The following is a 17,868-nucleotide window of genomic DNA, read 5'->3' on the forward strand; positions in this document are numbered from 1 at the left end:
AGGAAGGGGCAGCACCCACATTCTCCCTGTCTCTGTCAAAAGCAGTGTCTCCAGTGCCAGTCCTGCTTCCACACCAAACCAAATTCTCCCCCATCCAGATCCACCCCAAAAGCCTCGACGGGCAACTACACATAACTGATGCCTTCCTTCCTTATGATGTTCCCATTTCCTAATATGCTCTTCATCCTTTGAGGTCCACTTGAAGTCTTCACCCTCCTTGAGGCCTTAGTGTGTCACCCTGTCCCTTTTCTTGGGTTTCCATGACATAGTACTGTCTCCTGACCCTCCTTTTCCTTCTCTGTCCCCTTCTCTTTACTTTTCCCCTAATCCACTTTTTCTCCCACATCCCAACGTCCTAGAGCACCTAATATTCCAAAAGCTCATTCAGAATATACCATATATTATCCAAGAGTTCTCACTAACAGAATAGTTGGTAGACCATGGCCTGTAGCCCACCGACAGCTTTCATACACCAAGTTTTCATGGAACTCAGCCACGCTCATTCACTCTTTCTCTGTGGCTGCGTCTGTGCTCCCGCAGCAGGGTTGCCACGCCAACCGTGTGACCCTCAGAGCCTGAAATAGTCCTATCTGGTTCTTTGCATAAAAACTGTCGTCCTTTGCTCTGGTGAACTAATCTGTTAATATTTCTTTTGCATAATTACCTTTATTACGTTTGTGTTTTATTTCTCCCACCGAGGACCCAGGACAATGGCTAATAAATATGCTTTTGTGTTCATTCAGAGCCCACCTCACTGCCTTGTGCCTTGTTAGAGTCTTAGTAAATAATAATTAATGAATTAATGATTAATGAGTGATTTCTTGAGATTGTAAAACTACACCCATTTTTGTTGTTGTTGATATACAATTGCCTGAGATAGAGCAATGCTTTCTCCCGGCGTCCCACTCGAGGCCTGTTATGGTGGCGCGGCCCAGATTCAGGGGTTGCAGGGCGAGGGGTCTGCATCCTGCCCTGCCTCTTGCCAGCTGTGTGACCTTGAACAAGGTCTTAAAGTTCTCTAGGATTCACCTCTTTATCTGTAGAATCATGATAGCATAGTAATTAATTAATCACAGGATTGTTGTGAGGATTTTATTCAATGAAATAAAATAATGCATTTAAAGTACTAGGTATAGTTTCTAGAACATAGTAAAGAATCTAAAAATGGTTGGTGATTGTTATTGTCCCATTCTGATGGTATCTCATTCTTTTTTATTCCCCTTTCCCTGTCTAATCAATGTTCTTTTCAAGTCAGTGTGTTTTCTCTGTATTTTTTTTGTTTTGAATTCTAAGGTTATAAAGTTGGGGTTCTCTGACAGTGTAGGGAGAGTGGCCATGGATAGATAGGTTCCTGTTGACTTGCCTTGTCTTAGCTCTCTTGTCACAGAAAACCAATAACCATTTTTACTAAATCAGTTCAAACATTCCACAAATCCAATGAATGGTTTTGAACATCGGTAGACTGCTAGAGGGGAGAATGAGGCACGGTTGCTTAGAGGATGAATAGCATATTATGTGTTCGATTCCCTATGAAAAGTAAAGGTGTAACAAAGTTAAAATAAACATCAAGGGCAAAGCTGAAGGGAAATGAAGGCCCCAAAAGCCAAGGAAATGGGAAAAGAGAATGGTGTGGTATTTTAATTCAGTGATAGCATTATTTAACAAGTCAGTCACTCCTACACTTAATAGTAATCTACCAAGCACCTTCTACTGTGCCAGGCCTTTTTTGAGTGCTAGTCAATAAAAATAATCAGATAAAAATCCCTGCCTTTGTGGACTGCCTTCTAGCGAAGAGAAAATACACATATGGATGGAGGATGGATGGATGGATAGATAGATAGATAGATAGATAGATAGATAGATAGATAGATAGACTTTATAATATTTGAAGGTGATAGCTGCTATGGAGAAAAAAAGTAGAATAGTAGAAGAAGGATTGGAATGAGAAAAAGATGAGATGTGGTTTGCATTTTACATAGGTTTGTCAGATGACCTTTGAATAAAACTGTGAGAGATCTCAAAGAGTGAACTACAGGAACATCTAGAGGGAAAAAATTACAAGCAGAGGGGACATACAGAAGTGTGTCTGGCTTGGGCAAGGGACAACAAGGAGGCCAACATGGAGGCCATAAATAATAAGAGGAATAAAGTAGTTAGCTTCTGTCAAGTTCTTACTATCCTCTGAATATTCTTCTAAGCTTTATTACATATAATCTTCAAAACAGTGACATAATATAAGAAAGTGATTCTCCCCATTTTATTTTTTAATTAAATTTATTGGGGTGACATTGGTTAATAGGATTATATAGGTTTCAGTTGTACAATTCTGCAATACATCTATATTATGTTTTGGGTATGCTCACCACCCAAAGTCAAGTCTTCTTCTGTCGCCGTATATTTGATGCCCTTTACTTCTGGTAACCACAATACTGTGTCTGTGAGTTTTTGTTTCCTGTTTGTTCACTTGTTGCTTTCAGTTTTATATCCTACGAATGAAATCAGATGGTTCTTAACTTTTTCTGTTTGACTTATTTCATTTAGCATGACATTCTCAAGTTCCATTCCTATTGTCTCAAATGGCAATATTTCATGTTTTCTTATGGCTGAGTAATATTCCATTGTAGACATGTACCACATCTTCCTTATCCAATCCTCTGTCAGAGGACACTTTGATTTTTCCATGTCTTGGCCCCTGTGAATAATGCTGCAATGGAGAGCATATATTGCAAATAAATGTTTTCAAATTTTTCAGGTAGATACCCAGACAAGGGGTTGCTGGATCATATAGTTCTCTCCATTTTATGGACAAGTAAACCAAGATAATTTAAAAGTGGAAGAACTTGCCCAAAACTGCACAACCAGCAACTGCCAGGGTCACACATGTGTGATTCCATTGCACACGCTCTTTGCCACTACACCTTTTTCTACTTCACCTTTGTCAGTCCAGGAGGCGAAGAGTGGGTGAGCTCTGTCCCCTGCCTGCTAAACTGCACGATGCTTCGTCGTGACCTCTTTCCCTGTCGCCTTGTCCTTTAGATGCATTAACTTGAACGCAGAGTTTAAAGCGGAGGTTTTCCGTGGCCCCTCAACCGCTTTACGACTTTTCTGAGTTCTCTCCTCATCTTTCCCATTCTGATCTTCCATAAATTTGCCAGCTGTGCCTTTGAGTGCAAAACCAGGGCAGCCTCCAGGGCAGCTCTGCACACCGGTGAGCACCGCGTCCTTTCTACCGTCTTCCTCCTGAGATCAACTGATGTACAGTGGAGCCTCTTCAAAATAATTTTTACTTTGTGAATACAGGATTGTGGACAATCAGTCGTACCTAGAAACATTTTTTACAAGTTATTTTGGTATATCCTTCTTCTTGCCTTTAAAAAAATACTGTTTGGGAGATTTATCTCAGCCTTTAACAGTATTATTACTTTAAAAATTCCTGAATTCCCAAACCTGTCTACCACCTTCTTAATGAAATACAGGCTATATCAACACAATAACAAGGCCAAGAAATAGAACTGAAAAATTCTAAAAGTCTGTCCTCTTCTCTGTCCACTGATGAATGTTTTGTCACCACAGTTTTTTGAGCATTATCCCTGCCCAAATTAAGTTATTTCCTTCTCTCTTCAAAGAACACAAGAGGATTGAACTATTTCTCTTCCTTCTTTGATATATATATAATATTTTCTCCTGGTAGAAGTTGTGTCAAATTTCAAACCAGGATTAGAAAGATAGGATGCTCACTTCTCTGTCAGGTTATATAATTCCTGAGCTAGAAAGACAATAAACATGGCAAGGAAGAAACTGATGTTTTTGCAACAGCTTCTGAACTGAAATGGAGAAGAGAATAGACAATTTGGATATTTCCCCCATTATGAATACCTGCAGTTAATAGTTGCTTGGATATCAGTATTCTTGAAATGGACACTGAAATACCTGTGGGGAAAAGATGTTATGAGCTTCATGAGTATTGTTTTTGAAGGAAGTTCTAGTTTTAAAAAATAAAAAAACTTAAGTATGTTGACCAAAACTTTGAGACTGATGGCATGAATTTCAGAGACAGAAAGGCAGTCTATGGTAATGACCTGCTTCAGAAGCTAAAGGCACTTACTATTTTAATCATGTGGTAAAATCTTCCAATTTTAGGGAATACCCAAGCCCTCTTATCGTATTTCTCTTTTTAAATACATTTTATTGAAAATGTTTTTCAATGATGCCTTACATGCAGTATTTTTTGCATTAGTTTCAGGTATAGAGTGGGCATCTTATCAGATTTCAGGTGGAGGCCAGTGGTCCTTAGATCCTGACAAATAAGATGCCCGTGGACATGGTCTGGCTGGACTCCAGGGGAAAGCACTCCAGGTTTCTTTGTCTTCCCAGAGTGATTAATGAGTGTATCCCTGAACAAATATGACTTTACACAATTTCTTCTGGTTTATGCCTTCATGGAGATTTTCAAATGGAATTAGAGAGGACACTTTGATGAATCCTCAGGGCCCATTACCCATTTTCAACCACTGTTAAAACCAGGCAATCTTGTCTCATTCACACCTTATTCTTTTAACACGCTTCCATGCAACTGGGAAGCATATTCAGAACAGGGTATCATTTCATCTACAAATACACAATTTCTTCTGAAATTTAAAGGAATAACATATGAAACACGCAAGAATTCAATGTTAGAAAAAAGTGCTGGAGATCTATTCCATGTGTAGATGTACTTCCCTGGCCCACCTTAGTTTCCGATGTCGGCCCAGAAAAGATTACAGCACAGTTTCAACCAAGCCTAGCAGTCAGTCCGTCTCAGAAAACGTCAGGGAACCGGGGCTCTGCTGTGACATGTAGTGCGCATGCGTAATTATTTTTACCTGCCCGTCATCTGAGTACTTTTTTCTGTATTTGGAGACTTCCGCACCTGAAGCTCCATGGGAAACAGAGTCTACTTCCCTCTGTAAGCGATGAGAATGGAAGAGACTCACTTCTCAGCTGCCTTGTACCTAGGACCGAGGCCATAACTGAGGTCTGTCTGGCCAGGAGACAGAACAGCCCACATGTGAAGGGGGCACTGGGCCGAGCCAAAGTAGCAACAGAATTCATAAGTAATGGGGTTGTAACAAACAGCATACAGAACATAGTAAATAATACCGTAATAACTTAATATGGTCACAGACGGTAACTAGACTTACCAGGGTGATCACTTCATAATGTATATAAATATCACATCATTATGTTGTATATTAATTATACTTAAATTAAAAAGGATTTATCGTTTCCCCTAGAACAGGGATGTCAAACTGATTTTCACCAGGGGCCCCATCAGCCTCACAGTTGCCTTCAAAGAGCCACATGTAACTTTAGGACTGTATAAATGTAACTGCTCCTTAACTGTTCAGTGAGAGCCAGGCGCTGCGGCCAGGTAGAAACAGAGTGGAGGTGGGAGCCTTGTGTTTGCCACCACTGCCCTAGAAGCTCTCGCTCTTATCAGTTTAATTAGCTTATTATAGTGTAATTATAAAATTTCTACAAAGCCTCAACTAGAGGGCAACACTTAAACCAAATAGAATAAATTATTAGTGTTTGTTTTTGTCACTTTACGTTAAAGATATATGGCTTTTGATGCCTTTAAAACTTGACCCAAATAGTAAATAATAATAAAATAATTTCTTGTTCAGGTGTGCCTTGTGTTTGAATTCATGATCAATGTATTTCTGTTTAACTACCTATGAATGTTAATGTCAGAAAAGAAGTATTTGTCCCACTGTAAAAGGTTTCTCAGGTTTTTTTGTTATATCAAATAATTCAAATCTATAATTCCTGATTTAAAGAATTCATGATGGAAAAAACACTCACTGGTGATAGCCCCCACTGAGATGCAATCTTCAAGGACAAATGTGATCGACGGGCCTAGAAAATAACCCAGCCAGAAAAGAGAAAAAACAGACAGCGTAGTCTTTGTCAACCCTCTTAAAAGCAAAGGACAGGGACAATTACTTCTATTCTTTTGCTAGCCCAACATGAATTCATGCTCATTGGAGGGTTGAGTGCGCAATGCCTTGCAGGTGCCCTTTTGTAATGAGGGAATATTCATTAAGCCTTTGTACAATATCCAGTCACCAGTTCAGCTGCACTAGTTCCTGTCTCAGCATCTGTACGTGTTGCTCTTTTTCCTGCTCAGCCAGCCTCCCTTGCATGGTAGTGTTTAGCAATTGCCTTTGCTTTGTGTGTGTGTAACCATTTCTCTGGCGTGGATTATTCTCCAGCCTTCACAGAACCTCAACAGCACAGTGAGAATTATTTTGACCCCATTGAAATTCTGCTACAAAATTTTCTCTCCACCACCCACTATTTTTGTGTTGATCCCAATGATATCTTGCCAACATTCTCGTTTCCTGGGGAACTTTATGAAGACTTTTTTTCCTGATCTACATATTCTTGGCAGAAATAATTATTATATTAATCAATTGCATCTGTTTTCATAGGAAAAAAAGTATAAGTCATGATTTAATCCAGAGGGAAAAAGGTCATTGTGCGAACACTTTCTAATTAGAACATTTTACTCCCCGGGGTAGAATGGTAAGAGGTCAGGTGTATAAAGAGGCATAATTCCTCCAAGGTTATTTCTTCACAGTCTAGGCCATCTCTGTGTGCTCTGGACAACTGAGCAACTGGAATGATTTCAGGCTCCAAAGAGCTACTTGGCCCGGATAGTTCTCTGACCGTTGTTCAGAAGAACCACCCTTTAAGGATTTCCTGGTAAAGATGTTGTTTAAAGATTCATAGTTTATCTATTGGGACTAGCTAACCTATTATTATTCATAGTCACCTCTTAGAAAGCGGACTCTAAAGGAATGGGAACTCAGGACAAGTTAGTTTTCAATGGCAAGGACCAACTGGGAGAAATGGTAGAGAAAAGTCCAGAAAAATCCTGGAGGGCAGCGTAGTGCAAGCAGACGTTTGAAGGTTCGAAGCTCATCAAAGGAAAGAAGTAGGAAAGTTTTAGAAACTGTTGCTCAGTTTTCCATATAGATATATTTACTTATCACTATTTTATCAATACAAGATTCTTATTGTTTGTTTTTTTTTGCTTATGGTGCAATTAAATTTTGGGGTGTCAGCTATAGTTTTTTTTACATTTTTATTTTAGTGACCAAAATCCTTCTAAATAAAAGTTGCATATATTTCCAGTGTGAAAATCAAATGAAAAGAGAGCTTTGCAGTTGGAAAGGGTTGGAATATCCGAGGATCACTTTCCCCAGGGCNGCGTAGTGCAAGCAGACGTTTGAAGGTTCGAAGCTCATCAAAGGAAAGAAGTAGGAAAGTTTTAGAAACTGTTGCTCAGTTTTCCATATAGATATATTTACTTATCACTATTTTATCAATACAAGATTCTTATTGTTTTTTTTTTGCTTATGGTGCAATTAAATTTTGGGGTGTCAGCTATAGGTTTTTTTACATTTTTATTTTAGTGACCCAAATCCTTCTAAATAAAAGTTGCATATATTTCCAGTGTGAAAATCAAATGAAAAGAGAGCTTTGCAGTTGGAAAGGGTTGGAATATCCGAGGATCACTTTCCTCAGGGCACCTGACTTCTCCTTTGTTCTCCCCACCCCGCCCCCCAGCCAGCCATCCCTGGCAGCTCTCTGATTAAAGGCTGTTTGATTAATCATCTTCCTTTGAAATGAGAGATATTTATTCAATAGATTCCTGATTGAAAGTCCCATTTAGGGAAGAAAAAAATCACTCTTCATTAAAGTCGGCAAACTTGAGAAATTGCTGATACCCCCCAAATTTATTAATTCATTCACTCATTTTTTCTAATAAATATTATTGATAAACACCAACCCTACTATGTGCCATATACTGTGATAAGTTCTAGATATATGAGTGGCCAATGTAGGCACGGTCCGTGCCTCCTGGAACTCACCTTCCAACTAAGAGTCTGCTATGAGCTACAACATGCACTCTTTGAACCAATCATTTATCCTAGGTGTTCACTGTGTATATAACCACACTTAGCTCAAGGCATATTTTCCCATAGACAATATTCTTAGATGTGATTTATAACAACATGCTCATGCTATGGAAAGTCCCAAAGATGACCTAGGTAGGGCTAATACAGCAATGGAGAACAATGGAACAAAGTGAGGAATTAGTAGTCTGGGCCAGACTACTTGGTCTGGTTCTGGGGAAAGTTAGTCCTCAGAAAAAAAGGGGCAACTCATTATGTCAGATTAAGGAAGGACAAAGAGCACCAAGACTCAGGAGCAGAGGCCAGAGCAGGCAGTCCTCAAGGAGCAAAGAACATTCTGACGTGTGTCAGGTAAGTCCCTACCTGCAACTGGCTATATCTTTGAAACTCCCCCTGTGTCTGACAGTTAACTTCTGGGTATCTCTCTTCCTGCCAAGGAGAAAGCCCACGAGGCAGGATGGAGAGGCGTGACGTGAGTGTGGGGAATAATCCCATAGTAAGGTGGGGAAGGGGGGTTTATCCAATCACTATCAGAATTATGGGGTTGAAAGTGGTGGGTGTGTCCGGACTAGAGAGAAAGTCTGGGTGTCACCTATAAAGGGGGATCCTGTAGTGTGGGTGTCACCTATAAAGGGCAACAATGAGACTTCAAAGAAAGTGCATTGAGAGGGAAAACAGCAGGGCAAGGACAGGCTGTGCTAATGCTTGTGGACATCAGGATGGGAAAGGGAAATTGTTGAAGAAACAAATAAACAGTGTCACCATTAACAAAGGAAATGTATTCACAGGCACAACGGAGATAGTTCTTTATTTAAGAACTCAGAAGTTCACTCTGGATCAAGTAAGTTTTTATTTTCAGAAATGCCAATAATTTATTTGCTATAGACCAAATACTTTGCTAGAAAATGGGTCTGTAAAAATATGTAATGCTAAAAGACACCTTTCACCAATGAGGAACAAGAGAGAAATGATGCACTGGCCACAAACAGAATTCTTTTTTTTCCCCCCAATATTTTTATTTAATTATTTTTCAAGTACAGTTTTCTGTCTATTACTCCCATCCCATCCCACCCCCCATGCTCCCCCCTCCCTCCCATTTCCACCCTTCTCAGTTGTTGTCCATGTATCCTTTATATAGGTTCCTCTAAATCCCTCCCTTATTTCCCCTGAAATTCCCTCCCCTCTCCCCTCTTGTCACTGTCAGCCTGTTCTCTATTTCATTGTCTTTGGTTATATTTTGCTTGCTTATTTGTTTTGTTGTTTAGCTTCCTGTTAAAGGTGAGATCATATGGTATTTGTCCTTCAACACCTGGCTTATTTCACTCAGCATAATGCTTTCCAGTTCCACCCATGATGTTGCAAAAGGCAGGAGCTCCTTCTTTCTTTCTGCAGCTCTGGCCAGATACTTGCCATATTTACACTAACCCTTGCAGCTCGTTCTCGTTCTTCAATCTACTGTAAAACATCATGTCTCCTTTCTGACGTATCTGCACACTTGTAAACCAAAAGCCGTAGTTCTTCTATTGTCTGCACTGCAGTGTCATTTTTCTCTGTCTGGGGCGGGGGAGAATCAACTCTTCCTGAATTTGGCTTTAATTGCTGAACCTATAAAAGGTATTTGTAGCTCACTCTTAGAAACACTGTCCACAGTGACTTGTCTATTTCACAGAACAAAACCTCTGCATCTTCCGACTTCTCTTTCCCCTCCGTTTCTTTCAGGCCCCGGTACTTGAGAAGGCCTTTAGAAAAGCAGGCCTAGCTCTCAGGTGAATCTCAAATCATGCAAAAGTAATCTTTTTCCTCGATGACATGATGGGAATCTGGTTCTTTGGCTGTGTTATAGTGAAATTTCACCATTGGCTTCCTCCATCATGCCCTCTGCATCTCAATGCTGTATTGCTCTTTGAGGGAGAGCAAGGAGGTAACTCCTAATCCTAGTAAGCTCAGAGGCACAGAGTGGGGCTACAAACTCAAGTCCTAGAACCTATCAACTAACAAAATGTAAATCTATGACGTATAGAGAAAAGAATGATAGTAAAGAAAGAGACCAATTATTCTAAAAATATAGCTTAAAGGAAGTCTTAAAAATTACTTAGTGCTATATATGTGTCTATACCTCCTTATATTTATTGACTATAAAGATGAATAAGTTTCATAGACTATAGGTAATAGATAAATAAACATGGCCCTTTTCACAGAAAAAAGTAAACATGACATCACTGGTGTCCCAAAAGAACAGAACTGTCAACTGAAATGGAGCATTGGAAGGGATTTTTTTTCTAGTTCATAAAAGCATGTGATGGAAGAAACATGTCAATAAAGTATAAAACCCTGTATGGACCTTGGAAGGGCCCAGGGGCAAGGCTGTATTTAAGATGGGCAGGCTGGAAAGCAGCCTACGTTGTCTTGGTGTGCCATTCTACCCAAAGAAAAGCAGCTAATAAATCCTTGGTTTAGCTTGTCACTGTATTGTCTGTACTCTGGCCAACGCGGAGGTTAGGGGGATGGAAGTGGCAGGAGTCATGAAATGGTCATGAAAAAGGCAAACGTCATGAGTGGCTAAGCATTTCCCTGGACTTTGAGAAAGCAGCTTGTAGAATGTCCAAATGTCACATGATCCACCATCTGAGACTCAGAAGGAACATGGCTAAAGAGACACGGATGTTCTATAAGCAAAATGCTGGCAGGGTCATTAGAAATGGTCTCAAGCCTAAAGAAAATGGGGAGGCAGCCACAGGGACTTGTGCAGGCACACTGGTCCTCTCAGGACTTCTGATTTTAAAAGGATATGTGAAAAAGATGCAAGCGGGGACACAAAGTGAGGAGCACCTCGAAATGTGACAATCTTGAAAGACTACCAAGAATCAGCCTAGACAGTCCACCGGGACAAGACACTGCTTTGACACATCAACAGTGACTTTCTCCCCAGAGAGTTCTTGTCACCTCCTGACCCTCCCCCCATCAGCAACTAGACACAAGGCATCTCAAGGGAGGATTGTCACAGCACACAACCAGCAGAAAGTTTAGTCCAACTCTAGGGCCTGCTGTGTTGCAGAGCTTTGTCAAAACGAGAGACACCCTGAATCTCACGGGGATCCATTCTGGCTGTAGCAAGTCTGATTCTTCAAAAATTTGATTAAATAATTTCAGAAATCAAGGTTGCCTTTTCTTCTTGAAGAAATCGTTTTTCTACCATCCTCTTTTTTCTCACAACATTAACAGTAACAGATCTTACTCATTTTAAGGCATTTTTATTACAAATGAATCTTTTCATTGGCATGCACATGCCATCCGGGAGACCACTCCCCCCCCATTCCCAGCAACAGCGCTCCCACACCAAACACACCAGGACGCCACAGGCACGGTCCAACAATCACACAAGGCAGGGAGGTGTCTGCCCCCTTTTCTAAGAAGCCTAGGGCAGAAATGACAAGCTGTGGAGACAACACCACCTACTGTCAACTTACCTTAGCCAGTTTCAGTAGGCAGGTCCTTCACCGTGCTTTATGAAACTCAAGTTAGGTTAACCTTTAGAAAAAAATTTTTTTCATAGAAATATGGCAATCATTATATAGTCTCTTCTATTCCACAAAATATGGATTTTTATCTTCCGGAAAGAGGTCTATAGATCTTAAGAGACCTACTTTACAACTATAATCGACACCATAAATTGCTAATCCTCTTTGTTTCTCACAAGAAACAAAGTTATAATTATATTAATTGCATGTTGGTTCTTCTAGACTATTGGTCAGAGAAGTAAATATAATTAGCTTATGGCATTGGTCCTTCCTAATATCATTATGCACAAAACATATTTTTCTGCATGGATTGAAGTTGTAATGGTTTGGTTATGCATTGTAAAACAGAATGACTTTCGGGATGGATGGCAATGTGAAAAAAAGCCTCTAACGGTATCTCAAAGAAAACTGCCCTATTAAAAAACCGTTTAACAATGACTAGAATGAAGACATGAAAAGCCTATTGAATTATAGTAACGCAAGCAAAATAAAGCTTGAGGGAGTAAATAATACACCAGAAAGAAGTGTCAAAATATTAAAATGTCTCAGTTGATTGACAAAGTGGGCTGAAATAATTAACTGAGAAAAGAAATATAAATTCTCAAAATTGGAGCTGAAAAAAAGTCATTTTTTTCAAATCCATATCATGAGGAAAACACCTAAAGAGCAGGTCTCAGAAAGAACCTTGGGTGTTTATATTGACTAGAATGGCAACACAATGAGATTAAAGGGGTCAAAGGAAGCACCTACCTGAATGAGAACCATAGGGTATATAATTTGTTAATCCTGTCTCTGAAGTTAACAAAATGATAGAGAAAATGTTATGCAGATTAAACATGAAAGTATGTCATGTCTAAAGATGTTACATTATAAACAGCACCAAGAAATGAGGAAATGCATTCTAGTTCTCAGGAACTATAATCTGATTCAGCAGTAAAGTCAGCTTTTTCAAAAAGAGGGAAGTTCCCGCATGGCTACTTACTATTTCACTTTCATCATTCTTGCCTATATTAGTCAGCTCGGGCTGCTGTGACAAAGTACTGTGCACTAGGGGGTTGAAACAGCGGGAATGTATTTCTCATGGTTATGGACACTGAGAAGTCCAAGATCAACATGCCAGCAAGCCAGGTTTTATTGTGAGTTCTCTTTTCTTGGTTTGTAGGCAGCCTCCGTCTGTCTCTGTGCACACACACAGCGAGAGATAGAGAGAGAGAGAGAGAGAGAGAGAGAGAGATCCTCTTCTCATAAGACCACCAAACCTATAAGATTAGGCCCCACCCTTACAAACTCTTTTAAGCTTAGTTACTTTCATACAGACCTTATCTCCAAATGTAGTCATACTGGGAGTTAGGGCTTTATCTTAATCTGTTCAGGATGTGGTAACAAAATACCATATACCACGTGGTTTAAGCAACAGCATTTATTTTCTCACAGTTCTAGAGGCTGTGATCAGAGTGGCAGCATGATTGGGTTCAAATGAGAGCCTGACTTCCTCACTGTGTCCTCAGATAGTAATGGGGGCTGGTGGAGAAAGAGAGAGAGAGAAGAGAGAAAATGAGTTTCTCTTCTTATAAGAACACAAATCCTACCACATAGACCCCACATTCATGACCTCAGCTAAGCCTGGTTACCTCTCACGGATCCCACTTTCTAATGTCATTCACTTTGAGACTTAGGATCTCAGCCTGTGCTTTTTGGGGAGATACAAACAATCCATAATAGGCTTCAACATATAAATCCATGCTGGGCAAACATTCAACCCATAACCCTGTCTTTTTTGTAAATGAAAGTGTCAGCCAACACTCAAGTCAGAAGAACCGCACCCATTCTTCAATAGCTACCACATTTGGCTACAAATCCAAGAGTCTGGCAAATCTCAACAAAAGAATTTTATGAGAATAAATTGGCTATATCAAATTTATATGAAGAGGATTATATATTTTCTTATTAATATTAAGTTGTGTTGCACATCGTTTATATTACTGAAATTTAATATAAACTGATGAACGTACATACATCAATTTGTTTTCTTCAAGGCCAAGCTGTTAAGCATTTCCCAGCCCACCACTGGGCAAAGACAGCAAAAGTGACAGAGAGGAGGCGGAGGGACAGCGTTTAAGCCCCGGGATCCAACAGTGTTTGTAAGGGCCAGACCCAGCCTGTGCTTTCCAGTTGCATGAACCAGTAAACTCCTTCCATTTGCTGGCGCCTAAAGCTAAATTCCATTGGATTTCTGTCACATTCCTCCAAGAGTCCTCCTAATATTAAATATCATAGACACATTCAGGGAACTGAATATCTTTTTTTTTTAAGCTCCGAGAAAGAAATTTCTGTAGGTCTGAAAACATAGCCTTCACGTTCAGGATCGAACCAGACTTTAAGCAGAAGGCACTAGTGAGATCTATTCTGAAACTCTGGGCTCTGTTGCCAGCCGACTGCTCCCCTGCCTCTGCCTCCATGCCCCCCTTTAACAACAGGACGCACTCCCGAGCCCAGTGCCCAGTTTTCACCCAGTTCTGCAATAGGTCTCTTCTGGACGTCGAACCCAATCAATGTGCCTGGTGCCAGCACCTTTAGAACTGGCTCTGCCTTTTTCTTAGCAGAGACTCAGGGCCTGCTATGCAGCCGTGTGAAACCTGCCTCTTCCTGATGCCCCAAAGCAGTGCTCCTGGCCCTTTATGATGTGAATGGCTGTTCTCAGAAGCGACCATTGGACAGTCTTCTGCCTGCCACACTAGACTCGGACCCAACCCAAACTCGGCAGCTCACTGGAGCCCACCTCGCCAGGCCTCCCCAGCCAGAGCTGTCCTCACAATGGGGGCTGTCGCCAGCCTCTGCTGCAGCCAGGCAGCAGGGCCCTGACAGGCCCCCTGGGGACTTGTGGTGCAGGAGGTCGCATGGTGGAGAAGAGGAAAACCAAACCCTGCAGTTTGGGCCACTGCTTTTCAACTTGGACCCTGGTGTTCCTCTTGAACACGGAAGGAAAGAATGGCTCTGCCTGTGACAACAAAGTACTGAATATCCTTTAAACTTGTCATTAAAAACCAAATTAATTCCTGGCAGTAGATCGACATGTACTTAGGTTAGTCTACAAAATAAGGCTGAAGAACCTGTCCATTTGCCCGTTTGTAACATTTCTTTTCCTTCACCCATCCTCTTACCTCCACCTCCTCTTTTGCAATGTCAAAGCCACTAAAATCAAGGGTGGCAAAAGAAGCATTTTTCTAAAAATTCAGACAACAGCAACAAAAGGCTCAGCTCCCCAGTCCACAAAACAAGAACCGTATCTATCTTTTGTCTTCATTAGTATATTTCTTCACACAGTGGCTGCAGACGCAACTCAGCATCTTGATAATGGGTCTCATTAAATTGCATTTTACTTTTGCTTGAGAAAAAAAATGTTGTAAACATTCACTTTATGTTCAAGCAATTATAATGTGTCAACATCCAAAAGCCTGAACTGATGAGTTCAGAAGACAGAGAACAGGGTAATTTAACTTGTTCCATTTGAGAGAAAGTGAAAGAGGAGACAACATGGGAATTGTGAACAGCCTCAGCCTCTTTGGAATTTTTTTCAGATGTTACAGGAAAAAAATGACTTCGAAAAACAGATGTCGGGTGACTAACATCCTCCTCAATGTCAGGCTTGGCCTTGAAATGACTCACAGAAGGAATAGCCATAAGAGAAGATCAAACCTGGCACTTTTGCTCTGAGACTGAGTGAGCAAGGTGCTGAGTACAAGACATTTAACTCTCCAAGTAAGAGGCACTGTTTCAGTGCTGGGCCTTGAGGAAGGATTGGTATCCGGATTTGTCCTCAGTTAACCCATTCTCTCTCCACACCTGATATCTCGGCTATTCCTGAAGAGAAGGAAAATAAAGGAATTGAAGTCCCTGAGTGCTTAAGAACCATATTGGCTCCAGTTTTTACACCTAAATACGAGTATGTACATAGAAGAGAAGAAAGCTTCAAACTCTGATCTTTGCCACTCAGTGAGATTCTTGCATTTGCCTCACGGCTCTGAAAGCCAAGAAGCCATATGAAACGCCACAGAACAATCAGCTCGCCTTTTCAGACAGAGAACAGTTAGGGCGCCCATGAAGGATTGCCAGGATCTCCAGAAGCCATGTAGTCTGTGAGAGGAAAGACTAAGGAACAGAAACATTATTCACGGGAGGACAAGACATCTTGCCATTGTTTTCACGGTACCAGAAATTCAAGAGCCTGGGGCTTCGTGCCCTATTTGCAAGAAAGAGATTCAGTTGGTTCCGAGGGGTTTTATAGCCTGGCCGAATCAATGAATTACAGAAATATTAACAGGATCAGACCATGTATCAAAACATCAGTACCAAGCATTGCCATCCAGCGCAACCTGTTTTACCTGCCCCTTTACTCACATAAACATCTATGTTTCAGGGTATTTTTGCTTCTAAACTTACATGGAAATTGAGAATGAGTTCTTTAAAACTAGTTGATTAATGTGGTGACTCCATTAAGATAAAAACGTATGTTAATCACTTCATTCTCCCTTCAAAGATGAGGATCTGGGAGGAAGCAAGTATGAGTACAAATGAAAATACATTCAGGCCCTGGCTGGTGTAGATCAGTGGCTAGAGCACGGGCCTGCAAACCAAAGGGTCGCAGCTTGATTCCCAGTGAGGACACATGTCTGGGTTTCAGGACAGGTCCCCAGTTGGGGGCACGTGAGGGGCAACTACACATTGATGTTTCTCTCCCTCTCTTTCTCCCTCCCTTCTCCTCTCTCTAAAAAATAACTAAATAAAATCTTTTTTAAAATACATGCATTCATTTACTTACCAAAATTACTTGATATTAATCATTCAGTTAGTAAATTTTATTCCTACTCTTATTTTCAGTTAGGGAATTCTCCCTGGGTCCAGAGCAGGACAGAGAAGACAGAGACTGGACCTGAAGGGGCAAGTGGGGAGTCGCCTACAGAGAGTTTGTTTCCACCCAGCCTTCCACCAGCCTTCCACCCAGCTCTGTCTCTCTGTAGAGTCATGGACAGGGTGGGCGAACAGGAAGAACTGGTCAGCTAATTCTTTCTGGGTTTCGTTATGCTCTCCATTTTAATTGGGACAAATTATTTTATTGCAGGCAATGCCCAGTCAAAACAAGGAGCGTGGATGTTTTAAGAGGCAACCCGGGCCAACTGCATCAAAATTTGGTGCCTTGTTCCTAAAGCTCAAATGCAGTCCGGCCTGTTTTTTTTTTTTTTTAACAGAATTTGGTTTGTGCAAGCAAAAGGCAACTGAGGTCAACAAACTGTCCCCAATTCTTCCCACTTCACTCCATTGTGTGGGGCCATATAACCTACAGGACCCAGAAAAGAAATGTCCTTACACCTTGGGTGGTTTGTTCATCAACTCTGAAGTGGCTTAACATTTTTCTTTTAGTGAGGTTCAAAATGCCAAAGAATAACTCAGCTGGAAATGAACAAGTTCCAAAAGGTTTCAATTCAGTATAAGAATAAAATTATTTTGTTCTCTTGGCTCGGCAACCTACACAGAAGCCTCACTTTGCTGCCCGGGTGCCAGAGTTTCTACACTTTCAAGACAGGTAGCTCAGCTTGTTTTTTTCACAATGCCTGAGGGGCCGGAGAAAGGAGCAGGATATTGTTATCCTGACCCAGGAAGGCCTGCCTCTGATTTTGTCAGAAGTTGGTTCTGTCTCTATGAAGTTTATAACATTATGTTCGAAGGTCAATGTTCTGGCTGTTAAAAGTTGTGGCTAAAAATTTTTCTACATTCAAATATTGTTAGGAAATACTAACAATTTTTGATTAAACAAAAACAAATGGGTTTTGTTAGTAGAGAATGTCTCCTGTATTTCCCGTTCTATCAGTTGTCAGTGAATTCACTGGAGGGGCTGATGGATCCAGCCTTCCCAAACTTGCTTGGCCCTGGAACCCTGGTGCCACGTGGCACCCTGTGGGCTAAAGTTTCATGGAAAATTTGAAGCACTTCCTAACAGCAGATTTCCAAGGCACTCTTTCTCTAGTAATAATCGATCGATCTTGGCAGAATGAGTCGTGAGAATGTAGGTTTTGGGGAATAACCATGGGCAGAGGGAAGCTTCCCTGTTTGTACCATTGGGAGCAACACATTTATTTTTGGTTTTATCACTTACTGGCTGAGAGGCATTGAACAAATCGACAGGATATCTCTGAGTTTCAATTTCCCCATTGCCAGGAGCGGACTAATTCTTATCTCACTAGGTCATTGTGTTTCTGAGAACAGCCTGGCAGTTTTATAAAATGTTAAATATACATAGAATGTAGCCATTCCCTCCTAGGTATTTATTCAAAAGAAAGAAGTCAGCCCTGGCCAGTGTAGCTCAGTGGATTGAGCACGGGCCTGTGAAG

General features: G+C 40.9%; 1 long non-coding RNA gene and 1 pseudogene across 1 annotated transcript; one reads left to right on the plus strand and one right to left on the minus strand.

Moving 5' to 3' along the window:
• Positions 1-3,810: 3,810 nt before the first annotated feature.
• On the minus strand, positions 3,811-12,654 carry LOC118985948 (uncharacterized). Its single transcript, XR_005066239.1, has 3 exons — positions 12,465-12,654; positions 11,432-11,492; positions 3,811-3,930 (listed from the first exon to the last, which is right to left on the minus strand). It is a non-coding gene; the product is annotated as an uncharacterized LOC118985948 (long non-coding RNA).
• A 1,900-nt stretch (positions 12,655-14,554) lies between these two features.
• LOC118985163 (protein Mdm4-like) lies at positions 14,555-15,784 on the plus strand (annotated as a pseudogene).
• Positions 15,785-17,868: the final 2,084 nt, after the last annotated feature.

The sequence above is a fragment of the Sturnira hondurensis genome, unplaced genomic scaffold (assembly GCF_014824575.4).
Source record: "Sturnira hondurensis isolate 20B ecotype Veracruz unplaced genomic scaffold, ASM1482457v3 Scaffold0004136, whole genome shotgun sequence".
NCBI classification, from domain to species: Eukaryota; Metazoa; Chordata; class Mammalia; order Chiroptera; family Phyllostomidae; genus Sturnira; species Sturnira hondurensis.